This window comes from Lasioglossum baleicum, chromosome 17, assembly GCF_051020765.1.
Source record: "Lasioglossum baleicum chromosome 17, iyLasBale1, whole genome shotgun sequence".
In the NCBI taxonomy this organism is placed as follows: domain Eukaryota; kingdom Metazoa; phylum Arthropoda; class Insecta; order Hymenoptera; family Halictidae; genus Lasioglossum; species Lasioglossum baleicum.
In genome coordinates, this window is record NC_134945.1 from 7,538,906 (window position 1) to 7,564,971 (window position 26,066).

The window sequence follows — 26,066 nt, forward strand, 5'->3', positions numbered from 1 at the left end:
CCAGTCGCATTGGCAAAATCTGCTGTTGGGTGTCGTCCATGGGATCAAGTTCAATAGACAGGGTCCTGGACCACCCATCCACCCCTACTGATCGAAAATGATGAACGATCTTTCCAATCTCTTAATCTGATCAAACCCCCAATTATTGTATCTTGATCAAGATAGGCAGGGGCACTTTGGACCAATTTTTACAATTTTATTCGTGGCGTGGTTAAACATTGATCAGCAGCTTTTAATCATCATGAAAATAGCGTCAACAGGGTAAAGATATGGGAATATTGTCATGAATATGAATATTTACCGCATAACGGGGGCCGACCACGCGTCCATTCCCAGAACCAGTCACGATACCCACGTGATCCAGCCGAAACCATGGGCTAACGCGTCGAACACCTATCGAGGTCCCACGCAACGAGAGACCGCTCTACAACCGAAGGTGTAACACTGCCAGGACATTGTCCCGCGGACCCGCAAACACCCATCCCTTGGGCGCAATGCGCAGCGGGTAACACGGGAACACTTGCAAATCCTTTGCCGGTGGTTTCATTAAAAAATAGCGGTGCGCCAACTATGCTAGAGTGATGCGTCAAACAGGGGTCAAATTGCAAGTTTGACACATTGAACCTGGTTGCAGTTGTGACGTTAAGGAGGATTAGGAGGGATCCACTTTTGGGGGGAATTAAAACTCACAGTGGCGACGAGAATGTATTGGCATGCGATTTGCATTTTTACAAAATTTTTAGAATTCAGTCCTCAAAACTTGCTGAACCTCTTCAGCTTAGGCATTTCTCACTCGAACCAATGGGGCTATTACCCAGCTAAGAGATTATTGGGTGACTTGTACACCATGAGGAACTAGTACGGGGGCGTTCACAGATATTGTGACCTACTAGGACCAACTGAGACTACCTATCGAGACCTACTAGATCCAAATGGCACCACCTGAGGCCAACTAGATTCAGTTCTCCAATCTTGCGGAACCTCTTCAGCTTAGGCATTTCTCACTCGAACCAATGGGGCTATTACCCAGCTAAGAGATTATTGGGTGACTTGTACACCATGAGGAACTAGTACGGGGGCGTTCACAGATATTGTGACCTACTAGGACCAACTGAAACTACCTATCGAGACCTACTAGATCCAAATGGCACCACCTGAGGCCAACTAGATTCAGTTCTCCAATCTTGCGGAACCTCTTCAGCTTAGGTATTTTTAGGTTGTATTTTAACTTGTATTGGGTGACTTGTATGAGGAATCTGTGTGTGTGGTGGGGGGGGGGAGGGTGTTTACAGATATTGTGACCAACTAGGACCAACTGAGACTACCTATCTGAGACCGACTAGAGTCATGTGAGATAAATAATCATCTCTAACTAGTTACTCCTCACAAAACCCTCGGATCTCGCCTGCAATCCCGATCCCGTTTGCTTACGACGACCTTGCCAGTGTGCCTACAGCATAAAGCTTCTCGAATCTGGAGACAGTGCGGCGATCACGCCGAACGCAGCGTCGCAGGTCGTTCGAGCTCTCGAGTGTCTCGGTTTCGCGTGGTTCTCGTCGAGACGAGGCGAGTTGCGGTGTCGAGAAGCGCGGAGGCGATGCCCAAGCCTGTCGAGGCGAGGCGAGGCGCACCGCGGCGGCGGACGCTGGGCGAGGTGAGGCGGGACGCAGAGTGGAATCGTTGCGGACGCATGAAACGGCGTTAGCTGCGCACGCCACCGTCTCCGCCGGAAATTATGCCAGCTCTCCGTTTCTACGTTCGGTGTAAACGAACCGAGGTAACGCCGGGCGGCCACCGCCGACCATGCCAGTCCGGAACACGCCCCCAGGAACTGCGTTTCTCGTGGGCGACGGCCTGAAATATCGAGCGCCTTGCCCGCGTACACACGCGAAAACGATGGAACCCGACTGTCCGGGAAAGAGAGAGAGAAAACCGATCCGTGTTCCCCTTCTACCCGCTCCCCCCCTCGAGGGTGAGGGAGAGAGAGCAAGCCCGTTGCTCGCCGCGCCGGGACGAAAACGAGAAGGAAACAGCCGATCGGACAGGTTCGACGGGGAAGGAACGATCTCCTGGTGGCCCAACGACCGCATCAAGACGAGAAGAAGAGAGAGGATACCATGAGGGAGGGATTGTGGGAGACCGAGAAAGGGTCCACGGCTTTCGAGGGATAATTTTCCGTCCGACCCTCCTCTGCTTAGGGAAAATCTCGACCGGAATATGCTTCCACGGCTCGACCCCATGAACAACCTACTCCCTCCCCTGGGGAACCCACCGAAACTCTAGAAACGTTTACTCCAGGCCTACACGAGCCTTTATGTGTGTACCTCGCGAGTGTACTCTCTCTTTCTGGGCCTTCTAGGCGAGGATACTATCCAGCACTGTCTGCAGCATACTCTTCTTCTTCATCTTATGCATTTCTGCCATTTTTAATCGAATTACGCACAGACAAATACGCACGAGTATTCGAAATAGTCAATTTGTATGAATTGTACACGCTCCGAAAATTTCATTGAAATCGGTTGATTGGTTCACGAGTTATGATCGATCAAAAGTGGCAAAAATTCCAAACATCATCTTGAAAAATTGCGATTTTTGCCAATTTTCGATCGATTATAACTCGTGAACCGATTGACCGATTTCAATGAAATTTTCGGAGTGTATACAATTTATAAAAGCTGATCGAGCGCATCTTTGAAATTTCTCGTTATTGGCCAAGCTAAAAAATTCGTAAAATCACTTTCTTCCTTCAAAAATCTTAATTAAAACCAGAGTCCCCTTTTAGCTCGATACACCTTTCCCAGCGATGTTCAATAGCTTCGATACCCTGTTTACAGTGAGATCCGTCGAGCTCCGCAAAATAGCCATCAACCGCAGACTCCACATCTTCATTGTTGGCAAATCTTTTGCCACCGAGCGATTTTTTCAAGTTTGGAGAGAGAAAATTGTCTGAGGGGGCTGGATCTGGCGAATATTAAATAATAATAATAAACACGCAATATACACTAAATTAAGAAAACAGTATACACATGAAACTTAAATAATATACAGGGTGGAGCAATAACTATGTCCACTTTGAATATTGTCGTTATTTGTAATAATATGAAAAAATGTTATGAACACAAAATTTACACGGTACAGAGGGGGACATATTGTTACATAAACATTTTCTGCGTGGGTGGAGGCATAGGGGACATCTCAAGGTCACCTTGATTTTTTTAAATCGAAAGACCTACTTTTTGTATCATGAATCGATAGACTATTGGATTCTGAGTAAAAATGTATTGAGCTCTCCACATGTCTTAAATCAGATCAGCAGGATATCTCGGAAGACGTTGTAGTTATCAAAAAAGTGTTCCTACAAAAGTTGTTTGGTACGACGGGCTACATTACGTAGTATTCATTGTTTTCTTCTGGCTGGAGTGGTGGAGGACATTTCAAGGTCACCTTGGTTTTCTAAAATGGCACGTCCTATTTTTTATACCATAGATCGATAGAGTATCAAATTCTGAGTATAAAAGTGTTGACCTTCGTATGTCCTGAACCTGATAGTTAACGAGCTATTATCGAAATAATTTTCTTTCTTCTTTTGATAATATCTCGTTCACTATTAGGTTTAGGACATACGAAGGTCAACACTTTTATACTCAGAATTCGATACTCTATCGATCTATGGTATAAAAAAAAGGACATTCTGTTTTAAAAAAAATATCAAGGTGACCTTGAAATCTCCTCTATGCCTCCACTCACGCAGAAAATGTTTGCGCCACAACATATCCCCTCTCTGAACCGTGCATATTCCTCATTCGGTGACTATTTGAGCTGCATATTCAAATGGAGATTCAAATAGCATTGAAAAAAAAAGAAATCACATATACAACTGTTAATATTGATTACAAATGCGTAAAATCCGTGGATTGCTACGAGAACCTATAAATATTGGGTTGGCAGATAAGTTGGTTCGGTTTTTCAGGCTGGAATAAATCACAAAAACCGAACGAACTGATTTGCCAACCGAATATATCCCGTGCGTGTCGATTTAAATAAATTAAAAACAGCAGAAAATTGGATTTAGCCATTTCGGACGTTTAGGTATCGCTAGTTTCAGTTTCAATCACGATACGGTTCAAGTAGCCGGTGTTGGACGGCTGACGGGTAGGTATAGAGGGTTTCCCTTCTTCCGTTCCGGATTTCCTTTTCTTAATTGACCGAACGCTGAAGATCCACGCTCCTATTAAAAACGCGGCTATAGAACGTATAATTTCCCGTTCTTGTTAAGCGGCATCCAATAAACGTTACTTCCGCTCGTTTCTTGTTGTCGTTGTTGTTGCTTTCGTTTTTTTCTCGTCATTTTTATTTTTGCGTATCGGAGGATAACCGGAAACGATGGATCAAGATAAAATTTATCTCCTACACACCGGCTTTTCATTGTGTTTTCCACCGCCCACAGCTGGTTTATACAATGGAAGAATCGTGTTTCGCGAAATGCGTGATATTTCCAGGTGTATTTCACACAGTTTGTCGAAATAGCATTTACCGCTTTCGTTGACTGCGAAACCGGAGATCGTACTTTTAATTCAACAATTCTGGCCGCTTCTGGTCAATCGCTACCTTCAACCGGTCCAATTGTCGACAAGTAGAGGTCCGAATTTAGTGTTTGACCATATGGAAGCAGCTGATAGTGGATGATTCCTTTCCAGACCCACCATAAGCACAGCAGAACCTTCCTGGCCGCAAGTCCTGGTTTGGCCACCGTTTGAGACGATCGTTTTCGTCTAATATTGTCGTATGTGACCCATTTTTCATCCCCAGTCACCATCCGTTTAAGAAATGGATCGATTTCGATCCGTTTGGCCAATGCTTCGCAGATGGAAATTCGGTCCATCAGGTTTTTCTGCGTCAATTCGTGTGGCACCCAGACATCGAGCTTCTTTTTGAATCCAGCTTTATGCAGGTGGTTTAAAACTATTTATGGTCGATCTTTAGCTCCTGGGCGATGCTACGACTACTAACATGCCGGTCTACTTCGATCATTTCCAGTGACAGAAGAAAGTTAAATCTACACTGTGTAAAATCATAGGATTCTACAGCTTCCATTCCACTCTATTTCCATTGCTGTAATTCCTAATTCCACTAATTCCAGATGACAGAATTAAATTAAATTACTCTCTGTAAAATCATAATGTTCTAGAGCTTCTATTCCACTCTACTTCCATTGCTGTAATTCCTAATTCCACTAATTCCAGGTGACAGAAGTGAGTTAAATCTACACTGAAAAATCAGAAGATTCTAGAGCTTCCATTCCACTCTATTTCCATTGCTGTAATTCCTAATTTCCCTAATTCCAGGAGACAGAGTTACGTTAAATCTACACTGAAAAATCGTAAAGTTCTAGAGCTTCCATTGCACCCTATTTCCATTGCTGTAATTCCTAATTCCCCTAATTCCAGGTGACAGAAGTGAGTTAAATCTACACTGAAAAATCGGAAAGTTCTAGAGCTTCTATTCCACTCTATTTCCATTGCTGTAATTCCTAATTCCAGGTGACAGAAGTGAGTTAAATCTACACTGAAAAATCGAAAAGTTCTAGAGCTTCTATTCCACTCTATTTCCATTGCTGTAATTCCTAATTCCACTAATTCCAGGTGACAGAAGTGAGTTAAATCTACACTGAAAAATCAGAAGATTCTAGAGCTTCTATTCCACTCTATTTCCATTGCTGTAATTCCTAATTCCAGGTGACAGAAGTGAGTTAAATCTACACTGAAAAATCGGAAAGTTCTAGAGCTTCCATTCCACTCTATTTCCATTGCTGTAATTCCTAATTCCCCTAATTCCAGGTGACAGAAGTGAGTTAAATCTACACTGAAAAATCGGAAAGTTCTAGAGCTTCTATTCCACTCTATTTCCATTGCTGTAATTCCTAATTCCCCTAATTCCAGGTGACAGAAGTAAGGTAAATCTACGCTCTGTAAAATCAGAAAATTCTACAGCTTCTACCCCACACTACTTCGGTTGCTGTAATTCCTAATTCCTTTGATCGGTGATAGAATTAACCCCTAGCAGTACGATTTTCTTCATGATTACAATAATTACTAGACTGCGGATCTCTATGCATAAATAAAAAATGTTCGTATTGATTGCAGAACACAGGAGCCAAATAACAATTATTGTATTCTTCTTTTAATTATCCTATCAAGCTGAAACTAATACATCGATATCCTTAAATATTTTGACCATGTCCACTGCTTTAAATTGTACGTGCCCATTTTTGTCATAAATGCATAATTTAAAGTCCGCAGTCCAATAATTACAACTCTGTCTTGAATAATTTCGCTGATGAGAACAGAAAATTTGTATCTACATATTGTTTACCTACAATTTGCTTTAATAAATGAATTTCATTTCGTCTTAAAAGAAATACAAAACATTCATAATTAGCAGATTGCATTTCAAGCGTTCGTCACGAGTTGACTCATTACATTATTACTAGACTGCGGATCTTTATGCAAAATGCAAAATGTTTGCCTTGATTGCAAGACACAGCGGAGACAAATAACAATTTCATTCTTTTTCTAGTTATCTTATTATGCTGAAACTAATACACTGGTGGCCTTAAATCTTCTTAATAGCTCCACTGTTTTAAATTGTACGTACCCATTTTCGTCATAAACGCATAAAATCCGCAGTCTAATTATTATACATTATATCGACTTATTAAACGGCAGGGTTTCAATACAAATCTAGCTCTGGAAAATCCGAAAATTCTACGACGTATATTCTACTCAGTTTTCTTTCGCACATCCTCTCCCGATCAAAGCCGATTAGAGCTCGCGAGCGTTGATGCTCGGCGCAATTTCGCGAGCAGAGCGACGCGAAGCGAGCGATTAACCAGCGGACAAAATGCTAATGCGTCGTCGCGTAATTCATAATAGATGCGTCAACCCCACATAGCCGTAGGGCAGCGTTTTCCACGGGGAAGAAGCTAGAAAACGCGGTGCTCTGCTTTTCTCCGCGCACCGCCGCCAGCTAGGAAGGCGGGAAATTATCCCCGGGAACTTCTCGGCCGTTGTTTTTCTTTTTCCCTCCATTTTCCCGAGGCATCTAATTTCCAACTCGTAGCCGACGTCGCCCCCTCTCTTCTTTCCTCTCGTGGTTTCTTTCTCCTTCCCGGTTTGATCCCGCGAAAACGCGGAGCCGCTCTCGGCTTCACTCTCGCGTTTACACGCGGTCGTACGTGATCGCCCCGTTTAAAAAGTTACTGATTTCGCGTCCGCCGTCCGCCGTCGTCCCGTGATAACGGTAATAATAACAACGACACGGTAATACCGGCCAATTTTACGCGCGGCATTATGCGGCCCGGCAGTTACGCGACCCGCTACCATTCTATTATATTATACGCTGTACATACACTACATACCGCAGCAAGCGCGATACGCTGCTCTGCGTGAAGAAACTTTCGAGGAATTTTTGCGCGCTGCATATTGCCGAATTATGCTAAACGCCCCCGGAGATTTCGTGCGATAGCCGATCTACCGGGTGCCCATCCGCAATTCCGGCAGCGGGGCCAGCCTGCTGCGGAAATGATTAGGCGATGTCCGTCTGTGCGCGATGGAAATTGTCCGCTAAGGAATCGCAAATGCGAGAAAACTTCATTTGTGAGGGTTTACGGTTGTTTTCTGTGATTGTCTGTAGAGGCTAGATGAACCTGTAGAGGCTAACTTCCTCGCGACAAGATGGACATTAAGGACCTTTCTTGCTATACTACCAGATCCGTCATCAATCCCTACATACATATAATAAAATTTGAAATTAGAGCAATGGAAATAGAGTAGAACAGAAGCTCTAGAATCTTATGATTTTTCAGAGTGTACATCTAACTTACTTCTGTCACCTGGAATTAGTGGAATCAGGTATTACAGCAATGGAAATAGAGTATAATAGAAGCTCTAGAATCTTCTGATTTTAGAGAGTGTAAATTTAACTTACTTCTGTCACCTGGAATTAGTGCAATACAAATTACAACAGCGGAAATAGAGCGGAATGGAAACTCTAGAACCTACTGATTTTTCAGAGTGTAGATTTACATTACTTCTGTCACCTGTAATTAGGGCAATTACGAATTACAGCGATAGAAATAGAGTGGATTAGAATCTTCTGATATTTCAGAGTGTAGATTTACCTTACTTCTGTCATCTGGAATTATTGGAATCAGGTATTATAGCAATGAAAATAGAGTGGAATGGAAGCTCTAGATCTTTCTGATTTTACAGAGGGTAGATTTACTTAATTCTGCCATCTGGTATTAGGGGAATTAGGAATTACACCAATGAAAATAGAGCGGAATAGAAGCTGTAGAATCTTCTGATTTTTCAAAGGGTAGATTTACCTTTTGTCCCCTATAATTAGGGTAATTAGGAATTCCAGTAGTGGACGTAGAGCAGAGTCTCTCGAATCTTCTGATTCGAAACATATAATAGATTAGCTACCTCCACTATTCCCCGTCAAATTCTTTCACAATCGCCAAACGGTCGACTCGCCATCCAACGCTTAACGCGTTAATACAAACACCAATTACCACCCAGAAATATTTCACGCGAGCAAATATCGAACGTGGGGTGCCGCCGTGCGGTTCGACAATGAAAGCGTGTTTCGGTCGATCGGCGCTTTCGGTAAAAATATTCGCGATTTCATAGTAGTCGCAGTCGGTCGGAACGTTATTTCCGTCAACCAAAAATAACAGAAAGATATTTCGATTTCGAGCCGCGCTCGCGTATTATCTTATTAAAAGAATGACGGCGCGTGAGGGAGGGAACGCTGGGGGGGGGAGGGCTGTGCCCCGTGGTATCAAACTCTTCCGATCCGCGGAATGTATTTGCCGATTGTTTTTTATTGCTGACATTACGTGTTCCGCCGTCCGCAAACATTTACGAGCCGTCGATATATGGAAATCACTGGGCCGCGAGAGCGAGCGTTTTTAATCGTTCGGCCATCGAACAATCCGCTCTCGCGTTTTTCGCGTTACATCCACATATACACGCGCGCGCGTGTCCCGTCACTCGCGGTTAAGAGGGTTCCGCCGTGTAAAAGTCACCGTTAAATTTTGATTTTCAAATTTCCATCAACCCCGCGGAATTACCGAGCAACGCGATGGCCACGCGCCAGAATTACTCCGTGGCTCTTTTTTTATTTTTCATCTCGGCCGCGGTTTCGCGCGGATTTCTCGCGATTATGCGAATTTGTTGCTGGATTGGCGGACGTACCGCGGTCGCGGGACAGGTCCGCGATCTTCCTCGACTCTAGGTGCGCGAAATTCCCGAGTCACTTGTGACTTATGAATACGTAAGTTGCGGCGGGTTTAGCCGACACGAAAAATTCCCGAGCTGCTCGCCAGCTACTCTGACCAGCTCTGACGTTGCTGCGACCGCTAGGGCGCAATGAAATACGATCAGGGTTTTGCTTAAATAAGTACGAAAATACAATGTTTTTTAGTCTTTTCATTCTAAATTATTTATTAGACGTGCAAATAAGTTGCTTCTTAACTTCTGACTGGTCTCACGGCACTAAGTACATAACTGCTCAACTACAAATGGCCTACCACAATTTTATTGATATTGTGCGGAAAACAATGGTTTTTGGTTGAAAGATAACCCCCTAAAATTTTAAGTCGCCAACCCTTCGTATAAGGATGATACGAGGGTAAATACCCTTAACTGTATCATTTTTTTTTCTCGGTTGTTAACTAAGATATTCGGATTAAAAAAAATACGAAAATACTCGAACTTACCTCCTTCATATCATACATTTTTTTCACCATCGTGATCAAATTATTAAGGGTGGAAAAAAATCATTTAATTTTTTAGGGGTGGGAATTGCAAGCAACCCTTCGAGTGACCACTTGCAAAAAATTCAAGAACAATGTTCTGTCGCTTATCTGACGTATAAAAAAGTTTCAAGATGGTCGGAATGGTGGAACATAGTTAAATATTGAAAAACAAATAAAATTACGTCATTATAATGGTATATAATGTATAGTGCAGTGTTTCTTATCAGGATATTAAGTTTCTTTTTTTATCTCGATTCTAAAGGGAAGAAAAGTTGTCCTTTTAATCCTTGACAAACAGAATCTACTGGATGTGAACGTGATTCACTTCTTCCATTGGATTTTTCTGTTTGCTCCTATGAAACTGTTAAGCACGAAGCAATTTTCGAAAAGCTAGACCACAAATTCAATTCACGGGACCACAATAATCGAATAAAAATATGTTCATGCATGTTCAAGCAAGTGACGAACAAGCTGGGGCCCTGAATGAAATTTCTCCAACTTTTTCAAAGTGCCAAGAGAACAGAGCTATGTCCAGCTTCAACTGATACTCTCTCCCACTCGCAAGTCATGCGATCACATTCTAAAGCCTATTAATATGGTTCTCGATGACTAATATGAAAATCATCTTTCAAAAAATAGTGCCAGAAGAAGAATCGATTGCATAGCGTTTCCTAAAGTGACTCTTAGGTCCATCACGAAAAACTGCCATTGAATAATTTTTTAACTCAACCCGTTAATCCCAATCCAATCAATATTGGATTATCTCCAATCCTCAATCTACCTGGTCCCAGGTTATCTTTATTTCCCCGCAAGAATCTTATCGACAGTCCCGTTCCCCTAAAAGATCCACAAGTCCGAAAGGTCTTGAACAGGAAGCGTTACTCGATTTCTTTAGTTTCGCGTCGGATTTGATCCGGTGGGTATCGCTTGAGACCGAGCGCTCCTTTCTCTGTCATTCAGAAAATCATCTTTCAAAAAATAGTGCCAGAAAGATAGTTCATCACTAAAACTGCCATTGAATAATTTGTTAACTCAACCCGTTAATCCCAATCCAATCAATATTGGATTATCTCCAATCCTCAATCTACCTGGTCCCAGGTTATCTTTATTTCCCCGCAAGAATCTTATCGACAGTCCCGTTCCCCTAAAAGATCCACAAGTCCGAAAGGTCTTGAACAGGAAGCGTTACTCGATTTCTTTAGTTTCGCGTCGGATTTGATCCGGTGGGTATCGCTTGAGACCGAGCGCTCCTTTCTCTGTCATCCAGATAATCATCTTTCAAAAAATAATGTCAGAACAATCGATAGCACCGCGTTCCCTAAAGTAACTCTTAGGTTCATCACTAAAACTGCCATTGAATAATTTTTTAGCTCAACCCCTTTATCACAAAGCTTCGAAAACTAAATTCTCCAATCGCCAATCCACCTGGACCCAGCTTTTCTTTATTTCTCCGCAAGAATCGCGTCGAATCGAGAGACTGGACGATCCTTTCTCCGTCATCCAGATAATCATCTTTCAAAAAATAATGTCAGAACAATCGATAGCACCGCGTTCCCTAAAATAACTCTTAGGTTCATCACTAAAAGTGCCATTGAATAATTTTTTAACTCAACCCGTTAATCCCAATCCAATCAATATTGGATTATCTCCAATCCTCAATCTACCTGGTCCCAGGTTATCTTTATTTCCCCGCAAGAATCGCATCGACAGTCCCGATTGCTCTAAAAGATCCACGAGTCCGAAAGGTCTGGGGCAGGAAGCAGTGCTCGATTTCGTTAGTTTGCGTCGGATTTGATCCGGCGAGTATCGCCAGAGCGACCGAGCGCTCCTTTCTCCGTGATTCCCGCGCCGGGTCCGGCCGGCCTCTCCGTGTTTCTCGTCGAAAGTTTCAAGCCGAAGCAGTAATTCGGCGGTGCAGAATGCAAAAGAGGAGTCAGGTCGCTTGGCGAGGAAGAAGCCGGAGGAAACGCGAATAAAAGAAGAAGGCGACGATCGCGAAAAGGAAGAAGAAAAAGGGGGTTCGGGGCTTGCTTTCGCTGAGAGAGGCAAAGGCGCGCAAGAAAGAGCAAGAAAGATAGAGAGAGAGAGGAAGGGAGCGTTCACACACAGAAGGAGGAGGAAAGAGAGAGAGAGAGGGACGTAGGACGGTTCGTTGCTTGAGAAAGAGACGCGCCGGAGAGAGGAGGAGGAGGAGGAGGAGGAGGAGGAGGAGACGATTCTTTTGAGCCTCGGCCAAGTTTTGTGGCCTGTTGGCCGGCCGGCTCGTGGAATCCAGTCGCAGGCGATTTCTCGTCTCTGCGCCTTTTAACCGTGGTACGTGTCTCGCGCTCGTTCGTTCGTGTGTACGGTGTGTGTCTCTCGCGCATATGCTCGCGAGAGTGGATGAGATCGAGGGAAGTAGGAGGCAGGGATCGAGGAGATAGACGAGGATACGATCGGGAGCGAGGCAGAGGAAGAGAAATCGAGCAGCCGGGGAAACTACGTGGAGGATGCAAGGTGCAGATGCGACCGGCAGACAGAGAGAACTAGTCGAGAGAAACGAGAGAACGAGTCCGAAGAAACGACAGAGAGAGAGAGAGAGAGAGAGAGAGAGAGAGAGAGAGAAACCGTACACGTTTATTACACGCTGTCCCTTGGATCGCAGCCGCTGGCAAGACGTTCCATTAACGTCGCTCGGTACCTACGCAATTATTATACTTCCTTGTACAGCGCGTTTAATCGCGTGCGCCACGGTTTTCTTCATACGCCGGACGTCGCGCGGACGGCCAAGACGCCGCCGCGCCGACCACTATGCACCGCGAGATCTCCTGTGAGACGAAACAGCCAACGAGCCGATCGTCTCCGGCGCCGAGCAATGCTCGAATCCTCTCGTTACTGCACGCGAACACGCTCGCGAGATCGTGAACGCGCAGATTCCTGAAAATCGCAGGCCCGAACCTGGTCCACGCGTTCGTAAAGCTGCGCGGACATGATCTGGCACTTGTAGATGCACGCGTTACTGCGAATACTACGCTAGGACGTGATTTATACTGACACACACTCGGAAGTCCGCCCTAGTTTTTGCAAAGTTGGATTTTAAACTGATGTGTTTCTTGAGATTGGTGTGTAAAAAGCTAACGTTGTTGGTAAATATCGAACTCTCGCCACAGTTATTGAATAAAATATATCGAGTTTGTGTAACGCATCGTATTTGGAAATCGTTGAATTTGATACGCGCAGAAATTTCAGCGCATTAAAATAAAACATATCGAGTTTGCAACGCTCCGAATTTGAAACGCGCAGAACTTCCAGCGCATTGAAATTAAACGTGTCGAGTGTGCAACGCGCCGAATTTGATAAACGCAGAAATTACCTTTTTCAAATTGAATTGTTTGGATTAAAAATTGAATTAAATTGCATTGTTTTGGATTAAAAATTGAATTAAATTGAATAGTTTTGGATTAAAAAAATTGAATCACATTGAATTTTTAGATTGGAAAGGTTAATTTTCTGGGTAATACGTCGATGAAAAAAGTGTAGGGCACAATTTTTTAAATGTACATCTGTGTCTATAATGAAAATTTATAACATTCCTTTCATGAATCTAAACGAGTCACCTGCAAGAAGCTATAAACATTGAAAAACAGTGTAAGAAATATTCGTACACCCTTTAAAAATGAATAACGTTTTTTTAAATTGAATTGTTTTGGATTAAAAATTGAATTAAAAACAGAATTTATATTAAAAATTAAATTAAATAGAATTGTTTTGAATTAACGATTCAATTAAATAGAATTGTTTCGAATTAAAAAATTCAATTAAACGGAATTGTTTTGAATTAAAAATTGAATTGTTTAATTATATTGAATTTTTAGATTAGAAAGATTAATTTACTGGGTAATACGTCGATGAAAAAAAAGTGTGGGTCACAATTTTTTAATTGTTTATCTGTGTCTATAATGCAAAATTTGGATCTGCGATTTAAATGAGTCATAAGCTGTTAATAATAATAAAAAGCACAGCTTTTTTATGCGTGGACCAGTTTCGAAATTTTCCAAGTAAGATTGAAAAGAAATTTTAAAGGTATTTCATGGGAATTTTTTAAATATATTTTTTAACTCCAGTATATATTGTAGTAAAAATTGCGCATAATATAAATAAGTTTAATCTTCTTATTTTTATAATACCGTACACATCAGTGACTTTTAATGGCCGGTAGGTTCAGCGTTAATCGCGTTCGCTGAGAGCGCAGTTGGACATTTGTAGATTCGCGCAAAGATACTCGGACGCTTATAAACGCGCGTAAAGATGCGCGACGCGTGTGTGAGCATGCTACAGCCGTCAAAAACCAGACCTAGACGTAATCGAAGCACTTATAAATAGACGCAGCATAGTCAACGCACTCGAAAATGCAGGCAGACGTGCCACATCAATTACAAACAAACAGAAATGCAATCAACGCTTTCATAAATTCAACCAGGCAGACTCGGACATATTCAACAATGCTCACGCACTAATTCGAACATTCCCAAACACGAGCAAACTAAAATGTTTACAAATATATTCGAGCACGGTCGATACGCGGGTAAACACCCTTAGATACGATCGAGGCGCTGATAAAACTACGCACACGTGCTAGAATAATAAAAAATGCGCGCGTGAACACTCGCAGAGAGCACACTCGATAGCTCTTAAACAGAGACAAATGCATCGAACGACTCGTCAAATATATATGCAAATACACTCGGCGTTTATAGTTGTGCTCAAATACACTCAAACTGGCAAACAGAGAGAAACGCGAAACCGAGAGCCGGAGTATCGTGGGTCTCGTAGGATACGCGGTAACGTCGAACGCTTCACGAACCGCGGAAAAGTCAACATCGAATTTTTATTGCAAAATATTTAGGATCTGGAACGACTGTAAGAAAGTCTACAAACTAATTTTGTGCAGAATAGTAGAATTTCATAACGAGACTGCGGTTTTTTTGTGCAGAATAAAAATTTGTTGTGTCTATTGCAAGACGCTGAAGTTGAATAAAATATTTTCTCTTTTATCGACCTTAGAAAGTCTGACACAATATAACCATATCATTAAATCCTTCTCCATATATATATTTTCAATTTTGAATTTCAATTCAGAATGCCACCTTCGAAAACCTGAAACAATATCATAAAACCCTTCCAATGCCTTTTCAATTTTGTGTTTGACATTCCAATTTTTGTCATAAATGCATAAAATGCAAAACATCTGGAACAATATATGTAACAACATCTTGAAATCCTTCTAATGTCTTTTCAATTTTGTAGTTGACCGACCAATTTTTGTCATAAATGCATAAATTGCAACCTTAGAAAGTTTGAAACAATATAACAGCATCATTAAATGTTTCTAATTTCTTTTCAATTTTGTATTTAACGTATCAATTTTTGTCATAAATGCATGAAATGCAACCTTAAAAAATCCAAAACAATTTAACAACATCATTAAATCCTTAAATATAAAAATATAAAAATAACACGATTAAAGTTATTTATATTTTGCGCAATTTTGACTATAATATACATATACTGGAGTCAAAGAATATATTCAATAAATTCCCATGGAAATACCTTTAAAATTTCTGTCTCTAAAAGACTTCTTGACTTATATGACGACCAGAGCGCACGGTGATGAACCTTCCTCTTTAGAATGAGCCCTCGGCCAGCTCAACATCAATGTCATCTTCAATTTCAACTCTTCAACGTCAATTTTTCAATTGCAACTTCAATTTTTCAACATCAATGTCAACTCTTCAAATGCAATTTCAATTTCAACTTCAATTTCGACATCAATTTCAATTTCCATTTAAACGTCACTTTTTCAACATCAATGTCAACTTCAGTTTCAACTCTTCAACTTCAATTTTTCAACTTCGGTTTCAATTTCCATTGCCACGTCAATTTTTCAATTGCAACATCAATTTTTCAACATCAATGTCAGCTCTTCAATTGCAATTTCAATTTCGACATCAAGTTCAATATCAATTTCAATTTCCATTTAAACGTCACTTTTTCAACATCAATGTCAACTTCAATTTCAACTCTTCAACTTCAATTTTTCAACTTCGGTTTCAATTTCCATTGCCACGTCAATTTTTCAATTGCAACTTCAATTTTTTAACATCAATGTCAGCTCTTCAATTGCAATTTCAACTTCGACATCAATTTCAATATCAATTTCAATTTCCATTTAAACGTCACTTTTTCAACATCAATGTCAACTTCAATTTCAACTCTTCAACTTCAATTTTTCAACTTCGGTTTCAATTTCCATTGCCACGTCAATTTTTCAATTGCAACTTCAATTTTTCAACATCAATGTCAGCTCTTCAATTGCAATTTCAATTTCGACATCAATTTCAATATCAATTTCAATTTCCATTTAAACGTCACTTTTTCAACATCAATGTCAACTTCAATTTCAACTCTTCAACTTCAATTTTTCAACTTCAGTTTCAATTTCCATTGTAACGTCAATTTTTCAACATGAACGTCAACTCTTCAATTGCAGTTTCAATTTCAATTTTTCAACATCAATTTCGACATCACTTTCAATTTTTCAATTTCAATTTTGTTTGACCTTATTTAAGCAGGTTTTGGGCTGGCTGAGGGCTCATTCTAAAGAGGAAGGTTCATCACACTACGCTTTGGTCATCATATAAGTAAAAAAGTCTTTTAGAGACAGAAAAATGTATTGAAATCTGCGGGTTTTCCTAGATTTTTTCTCTACTTTTCTCTACTCTTTAGAATGAGCCCTCAGCCAGCCTAAAATCTGCTCAAATAAGGTCAAACAATCGAAGCGCGCAAATCCATGTTTCGACCCAAAATCTAGTGAGATTCTAGTACCTTTCTAGTTACAATCCCAAGGTAGACTATCGTCTTAAAGTAAATTTTACTTGCAGAGGTTGTCGGAGCGGAGCCGGAGAGGAGAATTGATGTGTGGTAGAGGTGTGAATACACGAAGAATTCGACGGTGCACCAAATAACGAACGAGGAGATAGACTCGGGCAGTTTTGGATTTAGTCTATCTCGTTTCCGTCGAGACTGTCGACTCGTGCGCGCCGCCGCCGCTTCGAATCGGAATTCGCGTTTCGTTCGGTGCCGCTGGCTCGCGGCCGGTGATGTCGTCGCGTTACGTGCAGTGTCCTCCCGACTCCGATACGATCCGCTGCATCGTTGCATCGTTGCATGTGCACCGGGAGACCGCTTCTGAGTAATTCTCTCCTACAGATTATTGCGTACACGGCGCGCGGTCTCTCTTCGCGCGAGTGTGTTCAAGTTCCCCGATTTGTGTGTGTGTGTGTGTGTGCGCCGTTCTGTATTTCATATCTGTGTCCTTCTCTCTTGCTTGTTCGTCGCCGTGTCTGTGTGTTACTGTGTGTGTCCCGCGTGTGCAGTAAAGTGATCGAGAGTCAGTGTTTTTGTGAACGCGCGTGTGTCCTCGTCGGTGTATGTGCGTGCACCTAGCTCGCCGGATTTTGAATCGCCGCTAATTGCTGTCTCCCTGGAAACCAAACCGGTGCAACGAATACTCTTCTTCTGTCCTTGTTCTCGAGTAGACTGTGCACGCGGCTGATCACGAGAGCGGCCCGACGATGATCGGGATTGGATACCGTCAGTAACAAGGTAACGGAGATACCAAGTCGACCAGAGACTTCGTTACACTCGCGTCTCGATTTTCTTCGTCCCGACTCGATGCGTTTCCGAACCCCCCGCACCAGATTCCATGATGAATCTTCTAGGTCTTGTCTGTGCGCTTCGCCGAATTTTCGTTTGAAGACTCTCGAGACTTTTTAATAGGTTGCCGACCCCGGTGATTATTGCACCATTTTGACAAATCATGGCTATACACTTTTCACCCCCCCCCACCTCCGATTTATTTTATATTTTTAAAAATTAATCGATCCCTAACGTCTCAATAAAATTGAAGCCTTTGTGGTCCACATTGAACAAAATTAGCTTTTTTTATTATTATTATTTTTATATTATTTTGTATTTTAACGAAATCAGCTGTATTTATTATTATTTTTATTTCGTTTTATTTTGTAGCAAAATTAGATTGAATAAATCCCAGTTTCTCACAATTTTTGCCATTTTTAATTACCGATACCTCACAGGAACATTGATCATAAATTTTCGTTTGATTTTGAAAAATCATGGCTATACACTTTTCAACCAACTCCCACGATTTATTTTACATTTTTAAAAATTAACCAATCCTTCTAACGTCTCAATAAAAGTGAACCTTTTGGTCCACATTGAACAAAACTAGTTTTTTTTATTATTATTTTTATTTCGTTTTATTTTGTAACAAAATTAGATTGAATAAATCCCAGTTTCTCACAATTTTTGCCATTTTTAATTACCGATACCTCACAGGAACTTTGATCATAAATTTTCGTTTGATTTTGGAAAATCATGGCTATACACTTTTGAACCCCCACCCCCTACGATTTTTATTTTACATTTTTAAAAATTAATCGATCCCTAACGTCTCAATAAAATTGAAGCCTTTTGGTCCACATTGAACAAAATTAGTTTTTTCTATTATTATTATTTATATTTTATTTTGTATTTTAACGAAATCAGCTGTTTTCATTATTATTTTTATTTCGTTTTATTTTGTAGCAAAATTAGATTGAATAAATCCCAGTTTCTCACAATTTTTGCCATTTTTAATTACCGATACCTCACAGGAACTTTGATCATAAATTTTCGTTTGATTTTGAAAAATCATGGCTATACACTTTTCAACCCCCATCCCCTACGATTTTTATTTTACATTTTTAAAAATTAACCGATCCCTAACGTCTCAATAAAATTGAAGCCTTTTTGGTCCACATTGAACAAAATTACCTTTTTTTATTATTATTATTTTTATATTATTTTGTATTTTAACGAAATCAGCTGTTTACATTATTATTTTTATTTCCTTTTATTTTGTAGCAAAATTAGATTGAATAAATCCCAGTTTCTCACAATTTTTGCCATTTTTAATTACCGATACCTCACAGGAACTTTGATCATAAATTTTCGTTTGATTTTGAAAAATCATGGCTATACACTTTTCAACCCCCACCCCCTACGATTTTTATTTTACATTTTTAAATATTAACCGATCCCTAACGTCTCAATAAGATTAAAGCCTTTTTGGTCCACATTGAATAAAATTAGCTTTTTTTATTATTATTATTTTTATTTTATTTTGTATTTTAACGAAATCTGTTTTTATTATTATTTTTATTTCCTTTTATTTTGTAGCAAAATTAGATTGAATAAATCCCAGTTTCTCACAATTTTTGCCATTTTTAATTACCGATACCTCACAGGAACTTTGATTATAAATTTTCGTTTGATTTTGAAAAATCATGGCTATACACTTTTCAACCCCCATCCCCTACGATTTTTATTTTACATTTTTAAATATTAACCGATCCCTAACGTCTCAATAAGATTGAAGCCTTTTTGGTCCACATTGAATAAAATTAGCTTTTTTTATTATTATTATTTTTATTTTATTTTGTATTTTAACGAAATCTGTTTTTATTATTATTTTTATTTCGTTTTATTTTGTAACAAAATTAGATTGAATAAATCCCAGTTACTCACACTTTTTGTCATTTTTAATTACCGATACCTCACAGGAACTTTAATCATAAATTTTCGTTTGATTTTGAAAAATCATGGCTATACACTTTTCAACCCCCTCCCACGATTTATTTTACATTTTTAAAAATTAACCAATCCTTCTAACGTCTCAATAAAAGTGAAGCCTTTTGGTCCACATTGAACAAAACTAGTTTTTTTTATTATTTTTATTTCGTATTGTAACAAAATTTTTTTCTTTTGAACAATATTAGCTTTTATTATTATTATTATCTTCTTATCTTATAACAAAATTAGATTGAATAAATCGCAGTTTCTCACAATTTTTGCCATTTTTAATTACCTCATAGGAACTTTAATCATAAATTTTCGTTTGATCATCCTCAAAACTTTTTAACACATTACCCACCGGTGATTGCATGCAAATGATTGCATCACTTTGAAAAATCATGCCAAACTCTTTTCAACCCCCCACCCTACGATTTATTTTAAATTTGAAAAGATTATTTACCTGTTAGCTAGTAAACCAATCCTTCTAACGTCTCAAATAGAATTGAAGCCTTTTGGTCCACATTGAACAAAACCAGCTTTTTTTTATTATTTTTATGTTTTTAAATTTTATTTTGTATTTTAACAAAATTATTTTCTTTTGAACAAAATTAGCTTTTATTATTATTATTATTATTTATTTAATTATTTTAATTTTTAGACTCATGCCAGTACAAGTTTCATGTAAAAATGATTCAAAGCATGAATGAGCATTACTGAACTCTTTGAAGAGACGTGGGAATCATTCGATTCAGTTTCCATTCCAGTTCAATGAATTGAAGTGATTAATTCTTTTCAATGATTCAGTATTTTTGTTTCGATAGGTCGATGGGAAAGAAGTTTTGTAGTAGAGGAAATCGAATAAGTTTTTCGGTCAGGTCGTGTTGATCGAACGAAGTAACAGGTAATCTCGGAAAGTTTGTCTATTGACTTTAGAACAGAAGAACTTTTGTTACTCGTGACAATCGACATTGTTCTCACGTGCAACCTTTTATCGGAAACGGTAATTTTTACAGACCATCCTGAGAGATTGTCTGAAAAGTTGTTTATAGTCAAACATTGCAAGTTGGTGGGTAAACAATGATGAAATTCGGTGTTCATTAAATAGAGAAAAATTTAAGTTCATTAAATGCAATTTTTAAATGGTGCCTTCTGTTTTATTTATATATTATATTTATTACACATATTTATTATTTAAATGGTTTCTTTTGTTACATATTCTATTTATTACATATATTGTTATTTAAATGGTTTCTTTTTTTACATATTCTATTTATTGCATATATTATTATTTAAATGGTTTCTTGAGTGGTTTATTCAAGTTATGATTGAGGATTTGAACCTTGAATAATATTTGTTTGATCGGAGTTTGTAAATGAAAGAGTAGTGAAAATTCTATAAAATTAAGCCAGATTAGTCAGACACGATGATATCCAATTCCGGATATTTATACAAGTTTTCGTTTTTGCAGCGAACTCTCTTGAACCTGCAATAAACTTGAATTTTATGTGCTGTATTCATCGTTTTAATTGGTTGAAGGCGACGTGAAAAAGAATGGAATTTCACTGGAGCTACTACTTTATTCTTCTATAATGGCCTTTGGAAGCTATAAACGCGCCGAGCTACGCAGTCTAACAAGGAGAAGGCACGGTGTCATGGAACTTTACATACTGGTAGATTTCGTTCTGCTGTTTATGAAAATATAGCATTATAGGGTCAGATACTCAATAACTTTTGAGATATTTACAATTGAAATTTCATTACAGTTTCGTATAGTTAAGTACAGTTTACAATTGAAGATATTGTCAAGTGTCAAACGGCGTGGTGGTAACGTTCTAGCTTGGTACTAGAAAGAGCTAGGGTTCAATCCCCTCACCCTCTTTTTCCTTTTTTTTTTTCTTTTCAGTTTATCTATTTTAATTGTTATTGGATTTTACACGTGAAAAATGCAATTATAATATCTATAGGAAACATAATATTAAAATTTTATTGAAAGGCAATACAATATGTAAATAAACATTAGCTTCAGCAACGGTGCCTGAAAAGAAAAGAAGACTAACAAAAACCATGCATTACATACAAAATACAATAAACATAGAAATGAAATGTAATAATTACGCAAGGACATAATTTTAGGGGGCTGCGTGAGAAAAAAATTTGCAAAATAATTACAGCAGGTATAGCAAAGGCCCGCGAAATAAAAAAAACATAATGGAATAATTCTGGGCCGGAAGAAATGTTTCATTTCCGAATTACTAAAATACTTCCCCAATTTAAACACCCTGATACCTTAATTTATAGTAGTGGGGATTTAATCACAGTAATTACAGTAGTGGGGATAGAAGAGTCACATCATCCGCGTACCCGAAAGTCACATCAATCGCGGGAACTCTGTATTAATTATTTTCTTACCCAAAGACATCATTTTAGGGGGCTACTGCGTGAGAAAAAAATTGCAAAATAATTACAGAAGGTGTAGCAAAAGTCCACGAAATAAAAAAATCATATAATGGAATAATTCTAGGTCGGAAGAAATGTTTCATTTTCGAATTAAAATAGCTCCCCAATTTAAACACCCTGATACCATAATTTATAGTAGTGAGGATTTAATTACAGTAATTACAGTAGTGGGGATAAAAGAGTCACATCATCCGCGTACCCGAAAGTCACATCAATCGCGGGAACTCTGTATTAATTATTTTCTTACCCAAAGACATCATTTTAGGGGGCTACTGCGTGAGAAAAAAATTGCAAAATAATTACAGAAGGTGTAGCAAAAGCCCACGAAATAAAAAAATCATATAAAATCATATAATGGAATAATTCTAGGTCGGAAGAAATGTTTCATTTTCGAATTAAAATAGCTCCCCAATTTAAACACCCTGATACCATAATTTATAGTAGTGGGGATTTAATTACAGTAATTACAGTAGTGGGGATAAAAGAGTCACATCATCCGCGTACCCGAAAGTCACATCAATCGCGGGAACTCTGTATTAATTATTTTCTTACCCAAAGACATCATTTTAGGGGGCTACTGCGTGAGAAAAAAATTGCAAAATAATTACAGAAGGTGTAGCAAAAGTCCACGAAATAAAAAAATCATATAATGGAATAATTCTAGGTCGGAAGAAATGTTTCATTTTCGAATTAAAATAGCTCCCCAATTTAAACACCCTGATACCATAATTTATAGTAGTGGGGATAAAAGAGTCACATCATCCGCATACCCGAAAGTCACATCAATCGCGGGAACACTCTGCTGATAAACTGTTGGAAATTTCTAAAAAAACAGTGACATAACTTAACGCGAAGACCCTGTATAACGCCACAGGGTAGGTTTTTCGGCAGATTTGCCGCAGGCAGCGTTACGTCGGCGCGGTTCATCCGAAAACAAGTTTGGTTGCGCGTCTCGATCGGGTTGCAATTCGGATTTAAATTGGCGAAGTCGAGTGCGCGCTTAGCGCGGCCGCTCGTTACGAAACTTCGTTACTGCCGAGTATTTTCAACCCCGAAGATCTCGATGGCCCCGGGGCGAATCCATTAAAGGTAAAAGCTTCTCGTTTACATCTGCCGTTCTCCCCCCCTCTCTCGCACTTTCTCCTTCTTTCTCTCTCTTTTCTCGCGCGCACAAGATGTTCCGATTCTTTCGGAACGTCAGCTGGTTGGCGAGCATTGGTTACCCGAATGCATTCTGTCCATGTGTTGCACCGAGTCGATCGACAGAGAGTACACCCGACACTCCTCGCGAAATTGAACTGCATACGACCCGGTGATTAGCATCTAGGAGCTCGCGCTCCGATTCGTGAACTGTTGTTACCGGGATTGAAGAATCGCACACTGCAGCTAAATGCACATAAATTGCATCGGTTCCGGGACCTTGTTCTTGTATTTTTACCACGCTTATATTAACTTGCCGAGTTGTCGTTGTATGCGTCAAATCTTGTAATCGAATTTTAAACCACTTCCCGATAAGCTAGAGACTTGAAACTTTAAACATAGCTCAGAACTGGATGACAATGCAATATTACAAAACAAATTTTTTTAAAAAACTATGCGTTTAGGAGATAGAAACTATTAAAAATTTAACCGTTACACCTCCCCGCGCGACGCTCGGTAGTACGCCATCGCGCGGCCAGCGATCCCCACTCCACTGGCCCACTTTTCGCATCGTAGGTCACTACGAACCTCGCGGTCGTCCCTGCAAACCAATATGGCGGCGCCTTACCTGTCAAAACTGCTCAACTTTAAGCGACCATAACTCCTCAACTATTGATCCTACAGATTCGAAACTTCGATCTGAATTTCTTTTTTAACGTCTCCGAGTGCAATGGTTATTCTGAATTCAGCGTGATCTTTAAAGCAATTCTTTCATCGCAGACGCGAAAGCGTTCGGACTGTCCAGTGAAGGAGTGTAAACTAGCGGGACGGGAACGGGGCAAGAAGGGCAATGTTTGTAGCTCCCGCCGTTCATAGGCGTAGCAACAGATATTGCTACTATGATAATTTGTAAATAACTAATAACCCGCGCGCGATTTTATTCCGTGGCCAGTTATTCGTCGGTCACAAATACATACTTATTTACTCATTATACCTTATCCAAAAATACAAATAGCTTACAAATAATAGATTTCAATGCTTAAAATTGAGGTAGGTATCAATTTCAAGAAGAAAAAAACAATGTCGGTAGCGGGGCTCGAACCAGCAACCTACCGATTACTAGTAAAAACTCGAATGGATAAGATGGTCACAAATAAATACTTATTTACTCATTATACCTTATCCAAAAATAATAATAAATTATAAACAATAGATTTCAAGGCTTAAAATTGAGGTAGGCATCAATTTCAAGAAAAAAAAAAGAATGTCGGAAGCGGGACCCGAACCAGCACCCTACCGACTACTAGTAAAAACTCGAATGGATAAGATGGTCACAAATAAATACTTATTTACTCGTTATACCTTATCGAAAAATTCTGAGAAAAATCTGACACATGTCAAGGACCCAAACACATATTCTGCAATTGGTATCAGATTTTTAAATTAAAAATTCTGCTTGTAAAAAATTAAAAACCTCAAGAAAATCGAGAAAATGCAGATTTCGAGTGAACTTTGAGCGCGGATATCTCGGAAACTATGCGAGATAACGCAAAACTGAATGGAATCAATCTTACGGCACATTTTGTCAGCTTTAATTTTGTATAGCATGGTCTTATCGCTAGGACGCATAGTTTCCGAGATATAAGCGGAAAACCGAGAAAGGGCACCTAGCATTCGGTAGCAGTAGGGACTTTTAGTATGTTTACCTCGTAACTTGTCCAAACAAAGTCCCAAAGTTAAAAATTGTGTTCCTTCCATTTCCCCCTACACCTGCCTTATGAGCATTCATTGACTATCGGCTCGCTCTGTCTCGTTTGTTTGTTTACATCTGACTCGCTCTCCGCGTCACGCGCCCGATTAGTGTGTGTGTCTCCGCCAATAGCGCGTCAGAGCCAAGAATGTGTGTGAGAATAGGCGTCTACGTTCTAGTCTGACCACTCAGATGTTCCTTGCGTCCCTCTGGCCCCGTTCCCCTCCCGCTAGTTTACACTCTTTCACTAAACAGTACACAGGCACGAAGTTTCTTTCATTTAATTTCTTCGTGGATTTTTAATAACGTTTTTTCCAGGCTGCATTTAAAGCGGAATTTTTAGTCGACGAATTTTCTTGCGGAACTGTGCTCCTACTTTTTGTAGAGAAGATAATAAACGAACATAATTGAATTGGATAAACTTCATCCTCCGCTGCAACTGTATTTTATTCCCTCATTACAATCTTGTTTTGTGTTATTCATTTTATTCGGATTCCACAGTGTGGAGTTAATTTGCAAACATGTGCTGTTTTACTCTCGCTTGTTTACATATTTACGCGTTTGTAAAAGATTGTGGATTAAGAGTTTAATGAATAATCATGAAAACTGTTCCGTGAAAGGTTCTACCTGCTGAATAGAAATTTCCATGTATATTTTCGATGGTTTTATTTTGTTTAATTCTGTCCACCGAAACCTCGTGACGATGACGATGTAGATTGTACATTTTTAAGTATTCACTAATCACTCACTCATTTTCTGCATCCCAGAAAACAATTCATTAATTCAAATCAATTTTCTGTAATATATTATAAACTCTGTAATAAAATATGAGCCAAATCCCTAAATAATTACGTCCACACATATTTAATGTTTGCTGGACTCCGGATTTCATGAATTTAAAACAAAAATGAGCAAGTTGAAATTGAAACAGTGAAAATATTAAAAAATTTTGAGAATGTTAATATGTATATCATTTTCATCACATTAAAATCATTAATGAAGAATACTAAGATTGGTCCAGCGGCCCCACCCACAATTTTTATTGATATTGTGTGTAAAACAATGGTTTTAAGTTGAAAGACTACCCGTAAAATTTTAATTCGCTAACCCTTTGAATAAGGATGATATGAGGGTAAATACCCTTAATTGTATCATTTTTTTTCTCGGTTGTTAATTAAGATATTCAGATAAAAGAAGAACGAAAATACTCGAACTTACCTC

At 39.3% G+C, this 26,066-nt stretch overlaps 1 protein-coding gene across 31 annotated transcripts in view; it reads left to right on the top strand.

The window, feature by feature from the left end:
* The window catches only part of LOC143217573 (bromodomain adjacent to zinc finger domain protein 2B), a 314,941-nt gene that overhangs the window by 107,983 nt on the left and 180,892 nt on the right, over nucleotides 1-26,066 (top strand). For 5 of the 31 annotated variants that reach the window (XM_076441991.1, XM_076441998.1, XM_076441984.1 and 2 more), the window contains one exon: nucleotides 16,744-17,467. The exons of 25 other annotated variants lie outside the window; for them this stretch is intronic. The gene's annotated coding sequence lies outside the window, so the exon portion shown is untranslated. Of the gene's footprint in view, nucleotides 1-3,638; nucleotides 12,500-16,743; nucleotides 17,468-26,066 lie in introns of those variants that run through there. One more of the 31 variants, XM_076441987.1, reaches the window with a different exon arrangement.